The sequence below is a fragment of the Cupressus sempervirens genome, chromosome 1, assembly GCF_028749045.1.
Source record: "Cupressus sempervirens isolate cs-2001-9-10 chromosome 1, ASM2874904v1, whole genome shotgun sequence".
In the NCBI taxonomy this organism is placed as follows: domain Eukaryota; kingdom Viridiplantae; phylum Streptophyta; class Pinopsida; order Cupressales; family Cupressaceae; genus Cupressus; species Cupressus sempervirens.
In genome coordinates, this window is record NC_143118.1 from 265,944,606 (window position 1) to 265,970,219 (window position 25,614).

Consider the following 25,614-nt stretch of genomic DNA (forward strand, 5'->3'; position numbering starts at 1 on the left):
ATATCAAAACATAGTAATAGGTATATGCATGATGAGGGGAAGCTCAGGATGAGGGGATAGCATTGTTATAATACATGGTTTTTTTGAGGTGGGTTTACGTAAAGCACGATTTATGTACAGGGGTCTGGATATTGCTGTATTCACATAGGTACGGTATATGGGAGACAAGGGTTAGTGCAGGGGATATGAGACACACGTTATATGGGTTGTATATGCTACATATGGTAAGGATAAAAAGCATGAAATAGGGTAGATCTAGTAGAGTACAATGGTAGGATACATCAAGTATGGTACATGAGATGCTATAAATGAGATGGGATGTTACATAGTGCAAAGTCCTAGAGGATGATGTTGCAAAGTATGGCGAATGACGATAAGGAACACCTTGGAAAAGTGAGTGGGATGAATGATAAAATATGGAGGAGCGATAAAGGGGTATGTGTCGGTGACAGATAATGGAAGAGTTGTAGTACACCTAGCACCTATTTGCTAGGTTTTCACCAGGGACTTATCCAAGGTGCTTGAATTGCCAAGTTTTCACCATTAGACACTTTATGTTTGCTTTATGCCTTTTTTCTTTCCTTTATTTGCAAATTTTGTCCTTAGGCATGGAATTTCTTGAGGTGGATAATGTTAGTAGGATCATTTAGGACTTCACCTTCAAGGTTAGATAACTGATAGGTTCTTGAGCCAAAAGATACTGTGACCACATAAGGACCAAGCCAGGTGGGCTTGAACTTGCCTTTCTTTTCTTGGTCAACTTGAACCTTCATATTCTCTTTAAGGACCATGTCACCTTCCTGAAAACTACATGGATGGACTTTCCTATTGAAATTGCACTTGAGGCAACTTTGATAGACCATGAGATGGTTGTAGGCCTATTGTCTTCTCTCATCAAGTAGATCCAATTGAGTAAGTCGAGCCACTCTATATTCCTCATCAGATATATGTCCTCGGAGAGAAATGTAGAGTGATGGGAGTTCAACCTCAATAGGCAGGACTGCTTCAGCACCATAGACCAAGGAGTATAGAGTTGTGCCAGTGGCAGTACAAAATGAAGTGCGGTATGCCCATAGGGCAGGATTAATTTGCAAATGCCAATCACGACTGGAGTCATTGACAACTTTATTGAGGATTTTGAGGAGGGTTTTATTAGTTGCCTCAACCTGACCATTACCTTGTTGGAAATATGTGCTAGAAAAGCGATGATGGATGTGGAGGGAAGTGCACAATTCTTCCATATTTAAGTTTTCAAAATTACCTCCGTGGTCTGTGAATATGGTAGCTGGCATGCCAAAGCAACATATGATATGATACAATATAAACTTGGACACCTGAACTCCCATGGCAGTAACAAGGGGAACTGCTTTGACCCACTTAGTGAAATAATCAGTGGCGTTGATTATCCACTTGTGCCCTTCTGAAGAAATGGCGCAATAAGACCAACAAGATCAAATCCCCAGTAGGCAAAAGGCCATGCTGGTGCAATGGGTTGCAAGTCCTATGCTGGAGCCCAGATTAAATTAGCATGTTGTTGACAAGGTAAACATCGTTTCACAAATTCACATGCATCCTATTCTAGAGTAGGCCAATAATATCCAGCCCGAAGGATCTACTTTGCTAGCACCATCCCACTCATGTGAGCACCACAAAGTCCAGTGTGTACCTCTTTGAGAGCCATCGCAGCCTCATTTTGATCTAAACATCAAGAGAGAGTATCATGATAACCACAACGATATAGGGTTTGGGTGATGATAGTGTAACGAGAAGCTTTGTGAATAAGGTTTTGGCATTGGGTTCGTGTGAGGTGAGGAGATATGATACCATTTAGTAGGTAAGCATGAATTTCATGGTACCATGGAGATTGGGGACCAACCAAGATACAGACCCGTGTTGATTCATCATTCTCATATGCAGGTTTGTGCAGCTACTCAACCAAGAATTCATACTGCGTAGCTTCGTGTGGTATTTCCAAGAGAGAACCAATAGTAGCCATAGCATCGACTGCCTTATTTTGGAGTCTAGGTATCTATATGAATTGGATCTAAGTGAAATGCTCCTTTAGTTGATCAACCAGATCTTTGTAAGGTAGTAACTTGTCAACCTTGGTTTGATATTCATCCAAAGCTTGTTTGATGATAAGCTAAGAATCACCATAGACCTGAAGCTCTATGATATTCCATTCAATGGCAATTTTTAGTCCTGCAACAAGGGCCTCATACTCTGCAATGTTATTAGTATACCAAAATTGTAGCTTGAAAGATTTAGGGATATAATCACCTTGAGGTGTAGCCAAAAGTACGCCCGCGTCGAAGCCATGAGATGTATAGGAGGCATCAAAATACAGTCTCCAAAGTGATTTTTTTCTATCAAACAGAAGTGTTCGTCTAGAAATTCCATGATGAGTGGGTGATCTGCAACTAGGGGGGCATCAGCCAAGTGATCTACAATAGCTTGGCCTTTGATAGCCTTTCTATCAACATATTGAATGTCAAACTCACTGAGGAGCATAACCAATTTTGCTAGGCGTCCGGTGAGTACTGTACGAGAGAGCATATATTTTAATGGATCAATCTTTGATATCAGTTGTACAATATGGCTCAACATGTAGTGGCATAGTTTCTAGGTGGAAAATACTACTGCTAAGCATGCCTTTTCCATTGGCATGTAGTTGAGCTCATAGCCCACTAATGTTCGGCTAATGTAATAAATGGCTCGTTCCTTTCCTGCATCGTCAAGTTGTGTTAGTAGAGCTCCTAATGTTGTGGGAGTGCCTATGATGTACAATATGAGTGGGCACCCTACAATTGGAGGAACCAAAATAGGTGGATTAGCTAAGTATTGTTTGATCAGCTCAAAATTGCACTGGCAAGCTGGGTCCCTTTTGAAATTTTGATCTTTCTTAAGCAAGTGAGTGAAAGGTTGACACTTATTAGTAAGCTGAGAAATGAATCACCGAACGGATTGGAGTTTTCCTTACAAAGAAAAAAGGTGCCTGAGTGTCTTAGGAGGAGCCATGTCCATGATGGATTTGACCTTCTTAGGGTCAATCTCAATACTGCACTACAATGCAATGAAGCCTAGGAGATTTCCTGAAGTAACATCAAAGACACACTTATTTGGATTTAGCATGAGATGATATTTTGCCAATCGGTTGAACACTTCCTTGAGGTGAGACAAGTGATCCAAAGCATTGAGAGATTTGACTAGAATATCATCCACGTAATCCTCAAGTATCTTATGGATTAGGTCATGGAAGATGACCATCATTGCGCGCTGATAGGTTGCCCTAATGTTCTTTAGCCCAAAGGGCATCATATTGTAGCAGAATGTTCCCCAAGGTGTAGTAAATCTTGTCTTACGTTGATCTTCTTCTACTATATGAATCTGATTATATCCAAAGAAATCATCCATTAGTGACAAGAGCTCATGACCTGTGGTGAGATCCACAATCATGTTAATATTTGGCAATTGGAAGTCATCCTTCAGACAAGATCTATTAAGATCCCTGAAATCAGTGCAAATTTTGATATCACTAGAGGGTTTGGTAACAGGTACCATATTAGAAATCCATTCAAAATAATCTATTGGTCAAATTATTTTGGCCTCTAACAACTTCTCTATCTCTACTTTGACTAATAAGGCCACTTTAGGGTGCATTTTTTGAATTTTTTACTTGACGGGCTTGGCCCCTAGATCCACTGTCAGATGGTGTCCAACTAGTTTGGGGTCCAACCCTAGCATATCTTGATATGACCATGCAAAGCGGCCTATCTTTTTCATGGAGGACTTCTAGAAGAAGCTCTATTTGTTCAGGTGCTAAAGAGGTTGTGATGTATGTGATATGTGGTATCTCTGTCAGACTAATATCTATAGGCCAAGTTTCTTCTGTCAAAACTGAAGATATAGGAGGTCGATGCTCCTGTGGGGGGAGGATGAAATCTCCATCCTCAGGTGCCTCTAAGAGGTTTTCACTGTGGGATACGTCCTTTATTCTTATTTTATTTTTTGAGTCACCCAATGGCGCTCTAGAGGAGTTTTCACCATGGGATGTTTTTCTTTTTTCTTTTTTCTTTTTTGTTTCTTTTAGCATTTCATTTTTGCAACTAGAGATTTCCTCCTCCCTGAAGTAACCTACAGGGTCCAGCTTGTAGACATACATCAATGGTGGAGGAGGCCGTTTATGTGGCATTTCTACCCCATGAATTTAAGGAGTGCATGTTTGGTAGAGAACTCGTCAACATGAACGACACTTGGTTGGTCCCAATCTATGAGTCCAGGGTGAGCGAGGGGGAGGTCGATGAGATTAAGGGATAACTGGCAGAGCACCGAGGCTCCGAGGATTATTTCATCAAGGAAAATATTGTCGTAAGCTTTCTTTTCAACTTCCTTAGGGATGTCTTCAACCTCAATGAGAGTGTTTTGGATGTTCATAAAGGCGTGGCCTTGTGTTGTAGTGTCCCCAATTGTGGGGAGTCCATAGCCCAAGCCTTTGGTTTTCTACCCTTGGTGTGCTTCTATAGGCTATCTCATACCTAATTCCTGGCAACCTAAACCACCCCCTTGATAATCCCATTGTTCTATGGCCAAGTGATGTGACCAGGGATATTTCTATTTAAAGTGATCAAGAAGTGCTTCACTTTTAGGAGCTGGCTCTTTGTATAGCCGTGTGTTAATGTCTGGAGCAATTTCTGATCCATCAAGGATACCTTTGGTGACAAAAGTGGTAGGGCCCAACTAGTGGAGCCAAGAGGTAGTTTCTGGTATAGGCCCTTGATGTATTGGGCATCCTTGAGTATGTGGGTCAAGTGGTAGAGCGCCAACAACAAAAGTATCTTTGAGACTATATTCACCACAACCTTGGTAGTTGATCTTAATCATGGAGAGAGTGGAAGCTAAAATGGTGTCTAGATCATGGCAGGTGCCAGAGGAGTTGGCCATGGTGGTGCCAATTTCGATCCCAAGACAGTGATTGGTGTATGAAGCTTCAACTGCATTGCAATAAGCAAAGGGTTTAGGATCTGCTTGGATGGTTATCTCAGTGCCATTATGTAGAAATTTGACACACTGATGATATGTGGATGGAATGGCCTTCATGGCATGAATCCATGGATGATCGAGAAGGATGTTATATGGAAGATTAAGATCAACTACATGACAAAGTGTTTCTTGAGTGGCTGGGCCGACTCTGATAGGGAGCAAGATGGTTCCTTCAGTAGTATGCTCCAAGTTGTCATATGCCTTGATGGTGATCACCTCATTGATGATATCTGCTTCAGTATATCCTACCTACTTGATGAACTTTAGAGTACATAGGTTTAGAGCCAACCCATTATCTATCATGACACGTTTAATTGCAAAGTCAGAAACCATAACAGCAATGTGATGTGGGAGGATGTGATTGGGTTCAACTGCTAGGATATCAGTGGTTTTGATAGATAAGGCACATGAGGCTGAAAGATTTCCAACCAAGTTACGAAACTCTGTGGCATTTATGTCGGAGGGGATGTGTGACTCACGTAGAGTGTTGTCAGGGATCTCTTGATAAAGTGGGCTTGTCCGTAAGAGATCCATGATGGATATTTGGGCCGGCATGTTCCCAAGGTGTTCCAAGATGTTATATTGTGGCCCTAGTGAAGGTGATTCTGATGGGGATGCTCTAGATGGAGGTGGTCGTACGGATGGTGGTCTGATTTGTGTGGACACAGGTGGACCAGCTATATTGAGTTGTGTCTGATGGGTAGCAACTGCACACTGCGTGTTTGGGCCTTTGATATTGATGACATTGACAGATGGTTCAACTTGGGATATGAAACCAATTAAGCTACCAAAGTCTAAGTATGCTAAGGTATAATTATGAGATGTGTCTCAGTTGTCACCTTGTTTACCTGAAGCATTGTTAGGTTTGTTGACAGGAGGGTTTGCAGGTGCCTTTCCTAGGTTGGTGTTATGAGGAGGGAAAGCATTTTGATACATCATTAATCCTGCATTAGGTGAGGGTTGTACCCCCACTATGATCTCTTTTTGGTCAATGAGGTCTTGTACATAATCCTTAATTTTCATGCATTTAAGGGTAGTGTGCCCTTTGACACAATGGAATTTGCAATATTTTTTATCTTTGTACCAAGATGCTCTAGACTGATTAGGTTCCAAGGGTTGCATTTGTGGATACCGAACAAGGTTATCTTTGGCCAATTTTTTGAAGATTGTATCAAGAGGTTCCCCCAATGGGGTGTATGTTCATGGTTGTCTCTGAACATGAGGTTTACTACCTGCCGTTAGTGTGATAGCATTAGTTTGATTATGAGGAACAGGTATTTGCTGGTGAGTTTGCACGAGTGGCTGGTGATACACAGGAGGTTGCTGTTGATAAGTTTGTTGTTGGAAAAATGTGGTGGGAACATTGGTAGCTGCCCCAACAATATGGACCTGTCGAGTGTTAGTGGCACCATCTGTCACTGTATTCTTGTTTTTGTTTTAATATCGAGTTTTGTCATTGCTTGACCCACGGTCCTGGGTGTTTTCTTTGTTCAATATGATGACACCATCCTTAATGAGGCCTTGCTCAAGGCCCATTCCTTTTTCTTTGATGTCCTTGTATGTTTGCAAACTATTCATAACCATATGATGAGCAAGGCTAGGTTGTGCATTGTTTATGAACATCTTGACAAGATGACGCTCAGGGATGGTGCAAGAGATCCTTGTTGTGAGGATCTACCAGCGTTGTAAGTACTCTGTAAGACTCTCTCCTCCCTTTTTTTTAGTGTGGACAAGGTCCACTATAGGATAATTCAGTCTCAACGAGATGGGTATATTGAGCAACAAAGACCTCAGAAAGTTCTGCAAAAGTTTTAATAGTACCTTGAGGGATGCAACAGAACCATTCCAAGGCTGGTCCTACTAGGCTCTTCGAAAAGAGCCGCATGAGGAACACATCATTATAACCCACCTCCTGAGAGTGCATATAGAATTCCTTAACATGTGTGACTGGATCACTCTTCCCCCTAAATTTGTCAAACTTGGGGATCTCAAAATGTTTAGGAAATGGAGTCAATGTGATAGTCCTATCAAAAGGGTATGGGAAATCATTTTCAAATTTGAAAGTTTTGGTGTCTGTCCCATCCTTGAGGGCTTTGAGAGTGTTCTTCATCTATTCCCATTCAAACTTTACAGGTGGAGGAGCGGGTGCCCCCGATCCAGGTGCCCCCGGTGTGGGATATGTGCCAAAATCTAAAGTGTGATATGGAGAACTCTGATGATCATATGGCATCTGTGGAAAAATAGTTTGCATAGCTAGTGGAGTGGATGCTATGGTTTGCTGGAATGTGGGTTGTGCATACTGTTGCATCTGTCGAGGTGGGTGTGGTAGATAACTATGAGGTTGTTGCCCTATGAGGTGGTTCTGTGTGGGTGCTTGGGCATACTGTAGATGTGAAGAGTGTGGCTGGAATGGTGGTAATGTAGATGATGCTTGTGCTATGCTTTGGGAATATATACCATGCCCAAGATATGTGGGTTGCGTGCCTGCTTGAGAGTAGGACTGATTTGGAGTAGGTGCAAGGTAGTTAATTTTTGGCAAAGTGTTTACTATAGAGAACTGCAGTGGCAGTAGATTTGGGCTGTTGATTAGAGGTGGCATGGAGAAGTAGTTGGTCAGGGGTGGGAGTGAATAGCCATGTGAAGCAGTGGATGACAGTGTTGAAGCTGTGAACACGACTGCAGTGCTAGGGGGAAGACTAATGATAGGTGCCTGTGTCGCAGCAAAATTCCAAGGTCCCAAAGGAAAAGTAGTTGAAGAGCCTTAGCTAGTTACAAAGGGGTTGATAGTGATGTTTGGTGGGATGGAGGATGAGGTATTGGACCCTAATGGTGGTATTTGAGTAGCAAATGGACTAGATGCAATATGGGGTGGAAATGAAGGGGTAGTGCTACTAGATGCAAATGGAGGATTTGGTGGAGTGGAAAAATGAGTGGTGGAAACAGATGCAAATGGTATAGTTGAGGTTGTTTGAGATGTAGTATGCACTAATGGTTGAGTGAGAATGGGATGAGTGTTCTTTGGAATGGGAACCGACACTTGGGTCGAGGGGGTATTTGGGTCTGTTGTTTCTACCTGAGGTGGTTGCCATCCAAACAATGGGTGAGTAGGATCTGTTATGTTGATAGGTGGTGGACATCCAAACTCAAAGGCACCAATATTGTCTCGTAAGAAATTTTCCATGATGGTTTCCTTGTTGCAATCTATGATGGCATTTACGATAGTAGCATGACCAGGTTGGTTCATGAAAGCCTCAATATCTATGGATGATCCTAGTTCTTCTGGGATTTGTGGTGGTGGGTCTGGTGGTGTCATGGATACCACAAAGTATGGCTGAGCTTGAGATGTGTTACCACTATGACTAGGATCCATGTCTTTTTTCCGTGTGTGCCTACCAAAATGTGTGGTGGGTGGCATGAAAGGATGCTTCTCCTAAATGTAGCAAGGGATGATACTAAGGGTGCTAAAAGGATATGGTGATAAATGCAAGAATCTTGTGTGTTCCTAAAATATGAATTTGGTAAATGTGATGGTGATGCAAAAGGTGTGACCCTAACCTTTGGCTCAAGGTGATGTGGGGCACCAAAAGCAACCTATTCCTAGCAAAGTGTTGTGTTTCAAAGATACTCAGGATGATGAGAGATGTGATGCAAAAATGTCTCGAAGTGAGTGAGGAAATAATGCTAAGATTTTAACAACTGCAGGTGGAGGATTTTTCTTCAACAACCTAAGATGAGAGGAGATAGTCTAACTCAAAATGCTTGGATGGGGTAGTGTAATTCCTAGACAAGAGACTAAACCTATATGTGTGTAAGTGTGTGTGAAAAAAGGAGGGACCTAATCAGAATGAGTAATAGTAGAGTTGTCAATAAGGCTCATATTAACACCACGTCAAAGGGTTAGGTTTTGGATTTTGTAGTCCCATTCAGTTTGCAATGCTACTTCAGCTCTGTCTTTCTCAATTTGATCCAATTTGGCGATCCTAGGGTTGGGGGTATGCTTCTTATGTTTTTCTTTGATTTCCTTATAGGCTAGTATTTGAGGAAGCTTAGCCTTCTTAAACTTAGTCTTGGGATGGCTTAACATGAGATATTTCCAAAGATTTAAAAATCACAATCGTGGGGTTCTTTGGAGGCAATGACTACGCTAAATATGCCCTATGCTAGGATTGACCAAGTTTGGAAAAAATTCATTCAACAAGTAAAAGATCAAGCAATAGATAAGAACAGCCAGATAGAAGTTTTGATTCCCAGAATGTGATACTTGCACCAAGGAGTGTGTATGTTTTTACAAATGTTTCGAGCAATCATTTCAAGCACATGAACATCCTAGATAGTTAGCTACAAAGCTGACAGTTGGTTTATCTGGGGAGTCCTCGATATATGCAAGGTACATAAGGCCCAAATCCATAGATGAAACCAAAAAGATGTTACACAGCCGAGAGGAGTGGTAACCCACTTCTCCTCTTTCACTTCTCAAGGGTATAAAGTTCCTTGAAGCTTAGCCCAAGTGACAAAATCTTGATCCCAAGAGAGGTGTCTTTGGATTCACCTCCCAATTTTTATACTCCACCAGAATGCTAAAGTTGAGGTCATCCCAAGGGGTGATGAAATCCCCAAGAAGGCCTCCTAAAATTTAAACAAAATTTTGGATCCTAATCTTATGCACCCAAGATGGCCTCAAAAGATGACAAGGGGAGAGAAGACTTGGATGATCTTAGGCTAAAAGACAGAGTTATTTTCCAACTGACGCTTAAGTTTTCTAATCTAGACTTTTGAAAACACATGTGATTAAGATGCAAAGGTTCAATTCCAATTTGAAATGTGCCAACAAAAGAGAAGTGATCGAAGAATGAATACACCAAGAAGATTTAGGGTCAACAAAAGGTAAACTCGCGCTCTTGGAGGCCCTCTACGTCAAGTATCGATTGATTTTTTTAAGGCATTCAAGATTGAGTGTGATTTTGTTTTAAGCCCAAAATAAATATGTGTGTAAAAACTCGATTCCAAGTGCACGCCCGGAGGGCCTCCACGTCAAGATTTGTTCAATTTTTATGCCCAAATGAAGTGTTATCGATTTAATCTAGATTTTTCAACATTCAAGAAATCTTATAAGTTAAGACAAACCCTCAAAAGCTAATTAAGTAGAATTCAATTATGGAACACTTAACACTCTCTTAGGTAGACCCATCCCCATATATGGCACTGATATTGCAACCAATGGTTAGAATGATGGGTGATTAAAGAGGGTGAGTCTAATGAAAAACTACTTAATTTGATTTTAGTTGATTTGCTTTTAATTTAACCAATTTCGTAAGTGTTCAAAAATCAAACTTGCCTAAGTTGCATGCAAAAGAAAGATTTGTTTGTTCTTTTTTCTTTTTTTTTAAAGCACCAAAATGAAGTGTTTGATTTGTACTTAGTGATTATGCAAACAAGTCAATTTTTCCTAACTTAGAAGCATTTAAGACAATGACTAAACACGAAAGCCAAATAAAGGCAACATTCCCATAGGGAAAAAGCAAGAAACAGTGTTCCCGTGAGGGTACCTACGTTCTCACAGGCCGATTTGCGATCCCGCTGGAGTTCCTATTCACGGGAATGATAGGAAAGACTATAAAAAAACCAGGAGCGAAAAACTCGAGAGCTTTTTTTGACAAATCGATCTCGCGGGCTTATGCCCTTACAATGTTCCCGCAAGCGGGAATTATGATCTCGGGAACAAAAGTTTATTACAGAGTTGAGAAGTTTAAGAAAAGAAATGATTAGCGTTCCTATGAGCAAGAATGTCGATCCCACAGTTCTGAGGCACGTTCTCGCTAAAAGGTTGGCCGATTGGTTCGTTGGTTAAGTCTATGGGCACGTGTGAGTTGATTGGAACTGGTTTGTTGGCGTTCCTGCTGGTATTTATTCATTCCCAGGGCTACAGGATTGCATCACTGCTAGTCTGATGGCGCATTCTTGGGGCTACAGGATCCCATTCCTGGGGTCACGGGGATGCAGAATGTTTAGTATTTTGACTGTTCGATGGGTGAAAATTGAAGGCAAGGTTGGGAGCACATTCCTGAGGTGTTCAATGTGACCCTGCAAGCAAAATCAGAAAGCAACACAAACAAAAGATATTGTCATTAATGTTAGTTTTCCATGGTTAGCCAAAAATATGAAAAATCATGTGAAAATAGCATTAAACAAGATTAAAATGACCCTTGCGGGGTCCCATCAGGCGTGCCAAAATGTGTATGTGAATTTAGTGATGTTAGGAAAATAATGAAGTAAACAAAGCATTCAAAAAACCAAACTAAAAAAACATATAAAGAGAGACAAAGTGAGGTCCTCAAATGAGAATATGAGCCATGAATAGGCTCTCTCAATGAGGAGGATCACTTGATGTATGGATGTGTCTATTTGATAGGTCTTGTATGCTCAATTTCTTCAATGTAGGAGATGGACAATGGCAAATTGGTAGCCTTGTGAGCTCTCAATTTGGCATTATGAGGGTATGGTTGATGGCTTTGTTTCTCAAACTAGCATGATAACTTTACTAAAATGGGTTGTGATAAAATGGCTTGGGAGGGGATCCAATTTATAGGCAAAGGGCTTGAGGGATGGAGAGGTAAGATGCAAGGATGGCAAGATGGTGAGGGAGGGCTAGGATGCACTCAAAGGGGAGCACATGGATTGTGCTTGTTTAGCACCAATAGGGAAGTGACACTTGTCACAAGGAGGATGAGTGTGAGAGAATAAGAAATGGGTTGGTCAAGGGCTTGATGAGGGTGGTTGAGTATGTAAGAGTCATGAGTGAGGATGTAAGAGCCATTTATGGCTTGCTGGTTGGGATATTTTGAGGGGAGACTTTAGCTTGGTTTAGGAAAGTCTTAATCTCATTTAGGATTGTGCAAATGATTAGGGGATGGGTTAGGCTTGGGTTAGGATTAGATTAGGGATGTTAGAGATGTGCAAGTGGATGGCATTCATGAGGGTGGGTGAGTTAGTGGCTAAGCTTAGTATGGGTGGATGGGGTGGATTAGGCTAAATGGGCGTTTAAGGATAGGTTAGGGGCTATTAGATTTGAGGGTTTTATTTATTACAATGATTTTAATAAATTTGGAATTTGGAATTAGATAGGAGAATAGGATTAAATTGATAAATGATGGGTTATTTGATTTATCAATTAGGACTATAGATGATTAATTAAATTAATCAGCTAGGGGATGGCAAAGGATTTAATTAAATAGGAATTTAATTAATGATGCCTTTGGAGATAGCTAAATAGGATGACTTCTACCTATATCTCCCATAGTAGGCTCTGATCTAGCTACACCTCTACTAGGTCCTGAGGAAGGCTTAATAGGGCATCTCACAACTTTATGATTGAGCTGGCTACAAGAGTAAAATTCTCCTACAAATTTGGAACTAGGTCCATGTCCACCCTGGGTAGCACTAGAATATGATGCACTCCCCTTGCTAGATTTTTTCTATATCTCTTCTTTTGAGACTTCTAGACATAGCTCTGGTCATATCCTTTCTTCCCTAAGGCACCTAAATTGTACCAACCTTTTGACCAATTCCCTCATTGATGATTTCCACGATGATTACCACCATGAGACAATGTTGACTGGGTTTTTCCCTTTTCTGAGGACTAAGTAAACTCTATATCCTACCCTAGGAAGTTTTTGCATTATACTTTTGAGAACCTGATTTACCACTAAACCCCTTAGCCAAATTACTCTCTGTAATTGGTGCCTTTTTGACAGCAAGGATAAGAGTTTCGAGTTGATGCATCCAAACTTCTCCAATAAGGGAGTCTGTCAAACCTCGGATAAAATGTTGAGTAACTAATATCTCATCATGATTATAGCATAACTACTTCCTAAGCTCAAAGAATCTATTCTCATACTGGTCCAATGACATGTTCCCTTGCCTAATCTCATGGAACTCATCAACATGAGCCTCTCTAAACTAAAGGGACAAAAATATCTCTCTGAATATCTCTTCAAATATCTCCCAAGTGAGAGCTACGATGTTGATCTAGAGCTTCTACCCCTCAATATTCCACCAAATGGATGTGCGGTCTCTCATCTACATAGCTGCATAATGGGCCCTTAGATTGGTTGCATATGGATGTATGAAAAAAAAAATTCCATATCCAATAAGTAAGTCTTCCCTATGATTCCACCTCATTTTCCATCATAAAATTGTGGTTTTGACTGTAAAGAGATTTCACAATGTCCAAATGGATGGGATCTGGTGTGAGAGCACTTGGGGTAAGGTTAAACCCTAAGTTAAAATTTTGGGTTTTGGCTAGTCTAATCAACCATGAGGTTAATAATGACTTCAAATAAATTCCCAATATGTGCTTAGGAGGTGTTGAGTTAGTAGATTTTGGTTTATGAGTCTTTTTTAAATCAATTAGGTCTTGATAGTTGAAAATTGCAAAAGTTTCTATAGAAGGAAAAAATGAAGTAAAATGTTAGAAAGGGGGGAAAGGAATGTGTCAACATGGCCCTTAGGTGTTCTAAATTCATCCTAAAAATATTTGGAACATTGTTTGCAAGTTTGGAGAGTCTAGGAGCAAAACTGCAAAAGTTGTCAAAAAGTTGCATTTACAACATTGCAATTTTGAAAAATTGTCTGACAAGTTTTTAGGCAGTTTTGAAAATCATTGACTTGGGGTAGTTATGGATTGAGCTATAGGATAGGAGGATAGAGGAATTTTTTTTAATATTTTTCCAACTCAGTTCTAGGGATTGGACATTTGGGTGTAAGGACAACACCTATAATAGGATAGTTTTGAGCATTCTAAGCATAGTTTGGAGTTTTTATTTGGATTTTTGGATTGAATAGAGAATTTTTTCTAATGAATTAGGATCTTTTTTTCATTTTTTAATTCTATGTTCAATTTTTTTGATTTCAAGTAAGCATTCCATAAGGTTTATAAAATTATTTGTTTTTGTTGATCCCGCTGTCCAGTTTTGAGTAGTAAACATGAAAAGGGCTATAGCTTGAGTGTCCTTGGTCTAATCACCATGGATCTTTGATACCAAGTGATAGCCTCTGTACATCTTGTAGATATGGTTTGTGGAGTTTGTGAAAGTCCCTTTTCTATTTTTACAAGCGAGCCCTAGGAAAGAAAACAAGCTTGGCAAGGTGCAAATGAGAAGCTTGTACGGTAATTTGTGAGGAACAATAGATTGATATGGATAAATCTTGACTTTTTAATGTAGAAGTAGTGTATGAAGGTATTAGAACTCAAAGGATGATGCTAAATAAGGGGTTTGACAAATGTGAAGGAAGAAACACTAACATTGTCGTTAAACCCCTTAAAAGTAGGATTTCCTAATCCATACTATACAGATGTTGTTGGAGGCCAAAACCTATAAAATATTTAAGGGGCGAAAAAAATTATAGTATATATCAAGATGCCTTATTAAGTTATTTTGTGAGTTATAACACTTTCCTTATTTCTAGGAGGGCCAAAAGGGCCTCTTAGGGCTTTGAGGCCTAACTAGTCAAATTGATCGATTATGGGAGCAAACCTTGGAAGGATAGTGCAGAATGATGGGAATGAGTTAGAACCCATAGTTGGAGGGTTCAACCTTATTTTTGTGGTCCTTAGTGTATTTTAGTGAAGTTTTGGTAAATTGGACCAAAGAATGCAAATGGGGTGAACTTGGGAAATGGCATGGAGTTTTGAATTGATGGAGAGTTTATTGGGTAAAGGGGATTGTAGAGGGATCCTATGAGTTAGGGCTAGGAGAAAAGACCCTATAGTGGGATAGGTGTAGCCTAGGAGGAGCTAGAAGCTCTTAGTAGGAGAAGATCCCCATCAAAATCCTCACCATTATGGTCCCTACCACCTCGATGGTGCCTTCAGCCACCAAGTGGTGTGTAGGAACATTCACTATCATGCTTCACCTCTCTATGCTTAGACATGTGGGAATCTCCATGATGAGATCCCTCTTCTTAACCATAGTCGCATTGGTTTTCCTCAATACGAGGTCCCAACCAAGCTATGATCTCCTGTAGAAATGGTATCAATCCCCAAATGCCACTCTAATTGTTGTTACCCTATTCTTCCCCACCAACCCAATTTTTCTCCTCTTGGTGTTCTTTTTCTTGGTTATTTTGTTGGTTACTACCCCGACCACTAGGTCTATGTGGAGGAGGCGTCACTATGAAAGCAACAAGATAAGTTTAGAATCATATGTCACAATTATAAGAGTCACAAGCATGAACCACAACAAGATATCAAAAAAATATTTAAAACATAAGATAACAATTTACACAAAAACAATAACATAGTGGAAGCATAATACAGAGATTCCAATGTTACAACATGGGCTCTGATACAAGACGTAATGCCCCAATTGGAGATCCTTGGAACAAGAATAAATATAATCCAAGATTTTTTTAAAAATTAAAACAAGTATGGGTGCACATAATAATCAACATATAAAGATCACAAAGATCCCAGCGGAAGACTAAAGAAATATCCAACACCAATAGATCTCCAAACACCCCTACTAACCAAAAACAACAAACTACAGAAGTCACTAAATAAATTCAAATCTGAAACATCTTGAGTTCAAAAGGTCAAACACTAGGGTTCAAGAACTCCTTGAAGGGTATCCCATTAACCTCAAAAAACCTTTTAGTCAAGTCAAAAGGTGCTCGTTGGTCATTCATTCAAGTTTTCTCATAGACCAGGCAATACTTTCATATAGGCTGGGTGATACTTTACCAGTATCATATGACACTTCTTCAATGGGCATGTGATACTTTTAGGGTCTAGGTGATAAAGTTTCAAAGGTCATGCGACACTCTTCTAGTGTCGTATGATAGTTCTCCAATCAGTGTGTGATGCTTTCTAGTATCGGACAATATTTTTCCCTTAAGGCATGTGATACTTTCCTATATCACATGATATTTGTTCTTTGGGCATGCAATACTTTACGAATATCTTCCAATGCTAGAAAATTTTTGCCCAAGAAATGCAAGAAATGTTCAAACAAATGAATGTAAGGGGGGGATCAAATTATAACCTCCACACCAAGGAGTACTAGATCTGCAAGTCAAGGTTTTGACACTCGAACACAAGAGCAACAAGTCAGACATAGAAATAACCATCTAATCCAAAGCTATTGAAGAAAATGTATTGAAAGAAACATCACAATGTACAAAAACATCTAAAATCTTATGTAGTTACTCCCAATTGTAATAGCATTATCAGACCTTGAAGGCCCTAGCCATCCCCCATGCATAAGATCCAAAAATATCAATTGGATAGTTGGAGTTGTCTTATGAGGGCATCACTACTAAACATGATGGTATCATAAGAACAAGAACATTTAATCATGCTGCAATGATAAAGAAATAGATACTCCAACTAAGAAAATCACATCACTTAACCATATGCTAACATCATAATAAAGGAATGTGTCAAATAAACTAACATCATCTAAACATGATATCCAAGCATCCCAATAAAAGCATAAATCATAAGGTAACATACTTTGGAACCCAAGGTACCAAGTGAAACATCCAGCGCTAGTCACATTGGAATAATAGACTATCTTTGTACACTGGTCCCTAGTAGTGGTATAGATAGATATGCCTCCCAACCACCTGAAACCCATATGTCCACTCCCACAATGTTGATGGAGATGATTATCCAATCACAAGCACACATAAAGAAAACATCAATTGTTACCAATGAAACCAAGATCATGAGATAATGCAAGTACAATAGGTCCTAGTCAGACACTCCATGGGCCAACTATGTAGGGACTCATTGGAGAGTAAATCACTTAGCATGAGGTAGCCCAAGCTAGTATTGGTACCATCAACTCGCTAACAGAAGGTGCACATCGCAACAACATCAACTCCCTAATGGGAGGCACACATCTATTTTTCATTATCTTATATTTATTACCCAGCTAAATTATTTAGTTATTACTTAATTAAGCCTTCTTCACACAAACCTAGGAAATAGTCACATAGGTTGCGGTAGAAGCCCCTCCAAGGCACTACCCTACCCTACCCATGCTCACCCAATGATGAGTGCGCATAGGCATGCATATTCCCAACTCAACCCTGAATGAACATAGCTCCACCAAAAGATAGCTAGGAGTTTGGGGCTCAAAAGTCACCCAAAAAATGCACACACACATGCTCATGTGTGGGTGCATCACCATCATGAAGATCATAACAGAAGGATTGGATGAGAACGCAACAAAAATCACACTCAACTGAATACAATCTTGAGAGTATGGATGCAACACACATCTCAATGCAACATAAAAGTGCAATAGTGGTTTAACTGACATCCTACGGATGATCCAAGTCCACAACCAACATCATGCCTAGAAAACTCAAGAAAATTGGGTGGCACACAAATTGAGGTAAAAACCTCAAAAATAAAAAAAATTGAATTTAATAACCATTTGGTCTTAGGGCATATAAGCCATGAAAATCCAATAAAATTTGTGTTCAGACACTGTATGCAAAAATGGCTAGCATAATGGTGTGAAACCCCAACCTTCATCTCAAAAATTGGGGAAACATTCATACCTGACCAACTAGGTAGAAGTAGCAATCACAAATGGAGGGGAACACTAGTTCACAGCCTCCTAACATATAGCTACCAAAAATGGAAGCAGAAACATAGTTGAAACATAAAAATGGGAGAGCCCTACCTGACAACCAAAAGGCTCAGAATAAGAATCAGGCTAATAGAATAAATATCCAATGAAAGCTATCGAAAGTCACAGCAATCCAAGGCCTCCCTAAGCTGAATCCAATAAGACCAATCTCATGAAGATCCCATGTAGATAGCTACTATAGAAAATAGAAATGCAATCCTTTAGAAGAGGATTTTTGGAAAAGCTCTCAATTTTATAATTTATAAAAGTGAGAAGTGAGGAATAAAATTTCTCTTTTGATACATATTCACTTTTCGAGTGAATAATCAATTAGGGTAAATAACCAAGAAACCTAGTTAAACCCCAACTCAACACAAACAAAAATAGCTTATTCCAAGTAATTGAAATTTAACTATGACAAAAACCATCAGGTATTAAAATTAATTAAAATCAATCCTGAAAATCCCTTAAATGAAAATTACAAAAATTTTGAATAACTTTCGTGACAAATGCCAACCTCTAAATGCACAAATATGCTCATGGGTCTAATCACATATTGCAAATGAGTCTGGATTTATTAAATCACCAAAAGGTTTAATTTAAACAATCAAATATGATATGTCGATTGTACATGGATGACATTGGTTAGATATGAACAATTGAATCACTAACTCTGTGTACCATTGCCAAGGATATAAATCATGCACACTAAAACACATGATCAAGTGAAATTGTATATATACTAAACCAATAAATGCATTAAATAACCTAATTTAACCATTTAATTAATTATATTGAAATAATTCATTTACATCACTCACATTTGCGTAAATCATAACAAAGAAAGAATTAAGTAAATTACCATAGCATTAACTCCCACATATAACATAATCAAAGATATGTCCAAATATAGCATAACTATATATCATTACAAAACATACTGTCATCCCAAAACTCCATCATCATGTAGATATGATCAACTGAATAGCATAGTAATCTAACATTTATGATACCAAAAATCAAAGTATAACATCTAACCCTCAATTCATCTCAAATGTAAAAAATAACATGAGTAACAAGTATCTTTTAGATCAAAATATAACAAGGGCTCAATGGGAACTAAAGTCCCTGCCTAATTTGTATTTGAATATAGAAATAAAGTTGATCATATTTGCAAAAGTAGACTATAATAAGGAAGCTTTGTTTTTTTTTTAAAAAGTGGCTTGTCAAATTAATGACAGCTGGGTATCTTGCCCAAAAGCATTTCCATGCAGCAAAACTTTTGACTTGCTCATTTGTTCATCGATCAGTGTGTTTTAAAATTGCAAAATTGGTCATTTAAGGTTAGAACCTTATTACTAACTCAAATCGTCTTCCATATTCATCTCAATTATAACAATGCCTACATGTAAATCATGTCAAAATTATAAGCAACACCTAGTAATTCTAGAGCAGATCCATGACTACCAACATTCGAAGAAATTTGCTCCGGCCCCATTAATATTCATCATTCAGAAGAACCATTGAAAGTCTAACCTATTAACAGGAAAACTATGTATAAAATCCCATTGTTTTGTTGTTCATATCTCAGATTTGGAAATTTTTCTTACATGATTATCTTTTCTTTCATAAACTATTGAATTTTACATTCATTTTGATTAAACATATTTCTATCAAAAGATTCTTACTTCTCAATAGTCTATAGTTGTGCACGGGCCAATAAAACTCACATTAAAAGTGTTTTCCATGTAACTTGTAGCCATTAAGTGCCCTTAGTTCAAAAACAAAAAATGTTCCCGTAAAATTTATAGAGCACTGCATTTGAAGCTTAAAAAGAAAAATATATTGTGTTCCTGTTGTGGAACTATGATGTGACAAAAAATGATCTATTGTCTCATATGCATTTTGGCATAATGGACTAGACAAGTCATGGATTGATCTCTTAATGTGGTTATTTAAGGTTAGAACCTTATTACTAGCTTGCAACCATCCAATCATGTACATTTGGGGGATGAGGCAAGCTTCGATGTAGAGGCACACCATATGAGATCTATATGCTAATTTTGCAATTAGGAACCTGACTATGCTGACTAAATTGATAGCCAGATTTGACTTCATAGTTACCCTCTATCTAGACTATTGCAAAGATCAAAGTCATGCCATTTTGCTTCCAAATTCCTTGGTCTAGACATTCCTCCCAATAATTTTCACTATAATGCCCCATTCCTTGGATACTTTTCTTTGTGAGTAATCTAAATCTTGTAAACTAGCCACAAGGCATTACTAGGCCAAGAATCCAATCAGAATTTAGCTTTTTTGCCATGCTTGGTAGTTCTTCTATCTCATCTATTTGACCTAAGGCCTTTAGAATGGGTGTTGCAAATGCATACGTCAGAGTGAGAAACAAAGTTATTGTGTTTAATATAACCAGTGACTATTGCAAATAGAGTCCAAGCATGTGAGACTATGTTATGAACATTCACAATAGATTATTTTAAATTTTGTCTGGGTTTTCATATTGTGATCATGTTGAATAGTGAACTTAAACTTGTCAATCGACCTACAGGGATATAACCAAAATTGAATAGTTTAAAAAAAAAAAAAATTATAATATGGAACTTCTGAACTAAGAATAATATATCAATCATACAAGAATACTATCTACGAAAGACAAGTTTTCTTCAAACTATCGCAATGACTGGATATCAGACATATCCCTGAGATCTATTAGATTTCTACAATCCATGTTAATGCTCCTAAATTTTTGGATTTGATTGTAAATAGTTTTTTTATTACATCAATGTTTCATATCATATTACATGATCCATCATCAGGATGCTAGAGAGGATGCTAGAGAGAGAAGAAAGAATGATGGATCATGTGGTATGATCAAAAATGTTGATGTGACAAAAAAACTATACACAATCAAATCCAAAAATTTGGAAACATAGACATATCCCTTTCAAAAATTGTATACTTTCAGCAAATTACATCACTATATAGATTTTTGTATCATCTAAACTAGACATAATGCCAGCATATTTTATTTACTTTTTTTTTCCTTCATTTGATCAGCTAGTGTGATCTAAAACCTTGAATACAAACAAATCTTATACAAAAAATGGATGAATAAATCATAAAATCTGATTTCCCTCAATAGATAATACTTGTCTATGATTTTGTCATAGCTTGAGTTGACAAAAAAAATAAGGATTTAATGGCAACTGGTGATATAGGCCATGCATGTGGACTCTAGAGTGGCAAGTAGGAGCTCCAATATTAATGTGAACTATCATAGTTTCAATGTGTTAAAGTGATGCACCTTAACTAGTGCATAATGAGCTATAATTGTCAATCTTGTTTATTCACACAAAGTTTTAAGATGCCAATTTTTTGGGATGCAAGCCACTCCTACTTGATCCCTCAATTCAAGCTCATCTAAATTCAAGCAAACTGTTCTTGTCCCATTGCAGTAAGCTTTCTATAGATAGCTCTGGCCAGCGAATGTTTATAATGAATAAAAAATGCATCATCATGACTGAGCTCTTTCATAAGCATTATTGTGGATCCATCAGTAGTGGATGTAGATGGTACAAATTCTTCAGCCTTTAAGTTGTGATAATTTTTGAAGTAAATGCCATGAAATTATTAGAAATGGATAGTGGTTCAATAGCATTTGTGACAACGGAGGACTTGCACTGTTTACAAGCTAAAGACCTCATTTTTCTTTTTTCAAAAAGCTTCATTATGAAGTATCAAATGTTAATGAAAGATTCTATCCAGATGTTCATTCACAAGAAAATTATATAGTTGGAAGGCTCCTAAACCTCAGGCCACAAATAGAACTTTTCTATAAATTTCACCAAAGCTATTAGATAAAAAAGCAATATCTAAATGTCAAAGATTCTTGCACACCAAATCAGTGTAACCTCCAAAAATGTATTCAGCTGAGCATTTGTCCTTTCTATTCTAGCAAGCATTGTTAGAGTGCAAAAGCAATGTGAAATTTAGTGTTCTCCAATTTAAAGCCCATGGTGAGATTCTGGCCTTACAATTTCAGAAAATTACATGAAATGCAAATATCTTATATGCATATACAAAGTCAAAACTATAATGCAATTTCAATTAATGTGCAAGGCATTAATCAGTTTATGCCATGTTTCCCTGCATCCAATGAACCAGGCAACTGCAATGTATTTTCAATGTAGCCAAATGGTTACAACGGTCGCATATATACTTTTCACACATAGATTGTCTTAGAAAGTTAAAAGAAAAATATATATAAAGATTGACATAACCCTAAAATAAAAACACATAATACATCAGTAGTTTAATTTGTAATTACTTTTAAAAATTAGTTGTGCAACCCTACAGTTACTGAGCGAGAAATCAAGAACCAGTATGAACCAATCTTCAACAACAAATCATTTTAAAAATTAATTTAATTTTTGAAGTATATAACAGATAATCCTTTCATCACTAAGGCAGATAGATGGAATGAGAAATTTAACACCAAAAAACAACGTAAAAATTTCTAACAAACATAATAACATCTCGAAACAAAAACTAGTGATTTTTTTTCAAATAACATTTAAATTTATATAATCCTAAAAAGTTAATGACGCAGACAAGAGCAAGAAGAAAAGCAACTTTAAAATAACTTGAGTAGTCATAATAGCAACTATAAGTAGATAAACAATTAAACATTTATGTTCTGGAAATAAATGGGTGTGAAACCCTACAGTGATTGAAATAGACAACTATGAGCAGAAATCGAAACAAAAAACTTTTGTAAAAATTTAAGTTGTGATAATAATCCTAAACAAGTTAATTGTTGAAGAACTTTAATTTGTAAATGCTACGGTCATCGGGCCAGAGAACTGCTACATCAAATTTAATGGATCCAAGAAATATATAGATATATTATAATAGACAACAAAGATGCATAAAATCCTATAGTCACAAAACCAGTATAGGAGCAAAGGAAGAAACTGAGTTCAAATACTAGTTTTCATTAAATAGAAAAATATTAGACATTATGTTGTTCATAACATGTTTTTTGTTTGTGCCTCAAGAGAGGAGAAAAATTTCTAGTTGTTGAACATAGTTCTATCAAAAGCATGAACACAAGATCTATGTGTTTGAAATGGTGAAGAGCAAAAATTAGTGTTCATTATATAGCTCTAGGCGAGTGGATGAATCGAGGCTAATATTGTTCATCATAACATGTATATATATGACAAAATCTGATAGTAAATGTCATCTAGAGGAAAAATATTCTTGTTGTTACATCTATAAGGTCTCCAATGTGTTCAACATGTTGATGTGGGTTGAAGCCTTCAAGCGACAAAAAATGTTAACTTCAGTGTGGCAGGTTCAAAGGATCTGCAACACATTGGAATATGGAGTTGTTAAGTGCAAAGATTTGGAAGAAGAATCAAAATTTCATAAAATCAAAAGAAGAGAAAAATGAATTAAGTTTATCTTATGTTGCTATTTTCTCCTATAATGGAGATGATATTATCATTCATTACAATAGAGAAAGTCTCGTGTATCTCAAATGTTATAAGCAGGTAGATGATTGTTGACATTTTCTTTGTAGGTCTCAAAAGGTATGTTTGCAAGCTATAGAAAGTATTGTTGAAGCATCTTCCCACTCATGGTATAGTCAACATTTTTATCTTCAATTTCTATAGTACATTGTAGGAAGAGTCCATAAGCGAAATCTGTTTTTTTTTCACATGCAATACATTGACCATTTCTAGTGGTTGAGGATGGTGCCAATGAACTTGGTTGGTTGAATTTTATGCACAATAGTTGGTAAGGTTTCAAATAAGCATTTTTTTCTATCAAGGTACTGGTAACCTAGTATGTGAAAGAAGATGCAGTTATGAGTTTGGAATATCTATTATGTAGACTATGATTGCATTTGTATTTGAGAGGTGGTATTCTTGTGTTGCTTACCTAGATACTGGAGTCCAGAGAATGTTTTTAAGTTCTTTTATTGTACTTTCATCATTGAAGCTAGCAACATATGTTGATGGTGTCATTTTTATGCTATTTTTCCTCTTGGCCCACTACAAATGATATTTTTGAGAAGCAGGAGTGGTGTTGTGGTGGAATGTAGGATTTCATGTAGTGTTGTATAAGCTTGAGCATGGAATTCAAGCACGGTTACCTGCAAAGAAGATAAATGTGACAATCAGTATAATAAGTGATTGTATTTTGATAAAAGCATCAAGTTTGGAGTTAGATAAAGAATGAGAAGATTACAGTAGATGTGTCTGAAATAGATTCCCCATCCTTAACGTGGAGCTCATACTCCTTTGGCATCTGTTTATGTGTTGCTACTATAACACCCAATGTATCAATTGAGTAGTTGTTAGGTGAGTGGATAAGCTGGCATATTCTTGTATTAGGCATCATTTTTTGGTGGTTGTAGACCTGTTCAATGGTTTCAATGGATGTCTGAGCTGTGAACTACATGCAAAAATCTACATCACCTCTTTCATACTGTGTTTTCTTCTTTAGGGAGAAGTCTTTAATTGCGACACTTTCTCCAAGAAAAAGCTTTGTCATGAACTTGTCAATTAATTGGTTGGTAATGTTTTTTGTTATAGTCATGTGACCATCGCTGTCAATGAGATCAACATGAACTATAGGAGCTTTTGTTGGGCTTGTCAGATTAGTAGGACCATAAGTGACAAAGAAATCACCTTCAAAAAGAGTAGTTGTTTGTGTAGTATAGATATATGTGATGCTAGATATATTGTTTTCTTCTGTTATTTGCCTGTGAAGAGAATAAAATATTTTTTAAGGTTGTGCAATGAGATGGAAACAAACTGAAAAGTCTAAGAACTAAAAAATATTTTATACCTTTTTGCTGGCTGTCTATCATGAGAGCCAGTACTATCCTCTACAATGTTTTGTTAGCAAGACAAGGAGGTGAACAGAGATCTAGAAAATGTATTAAAAAAAACTTAGTAAAGAAACAAAATCTATAAAAAATAGCAATGGATGCATCGCAAAGTATGTAATATTAAGTATATAATGTCAATACCTTTTTGTGGGTGTTGAAGTCTACATTTGCAGCTGGTTTGTATCAGTCTTTCTTTTAGCTTGATTCTATTTTTTTGAGATGACTCCATGGTAAATTTTTTCATAGGAAAATTGGACACTTTTTTTTTTGGCCATAAGATAAATAGGCAAGTGAGTTTGATAGAAATGATATTTAACCAATCTAGTTATGTTTCTTATGCAGTGCAAAGGTAGAAAACTTATATATATGTACTATAGTCCCTACATTCCGTAGGCAACTAACAAGCATGTTGATGTGGTGTAGAAAACTAATAATCGATCAACTTGCTTAAGGTATGGAGCGAGAGAAATTGAATATAATTTCGGTGATAGTGTTCTCAATAATAATGAGAGCAGATGTGATTCATCCTAGAAAATCAAAGTAAAATTTAAAATATACTTTCAATGTAGATTTTTTAGACTTAAACACATTTATTTAATGTAGATTTTTTAGAATAAATAGGTATTGTTTTTTTAAAATTTGCATCAATTCGAATCACGAGTCTCCCAGTTGTATGTAGGGTTTTATCGAAATAGTCTTGCAAGTTCAACCTCAATTAGTATTTCTCCATGTGATGGCATTTCTAGAATTATCAAACAGAAAATGAAAACAGTATAGTTTGAATCATCTGTTGATGGACTCGGATTAGTTTTCCACAAGAAGAGACCAAAAACAATAGTGGATATCTCATCTATCGAAGGCCCAGGAATAGTAAATCAGAAAGAGTAATGGAGAAAATTATGGATAGAATTAGAGAAAAAGGTAAATTAGCATGTACAAGATTGCAGACTTAAATCTAGAGAATGAAAGAAAAGATTTAGAAGACTAATTGGATCACATGAGTCTACTATGCCTCCA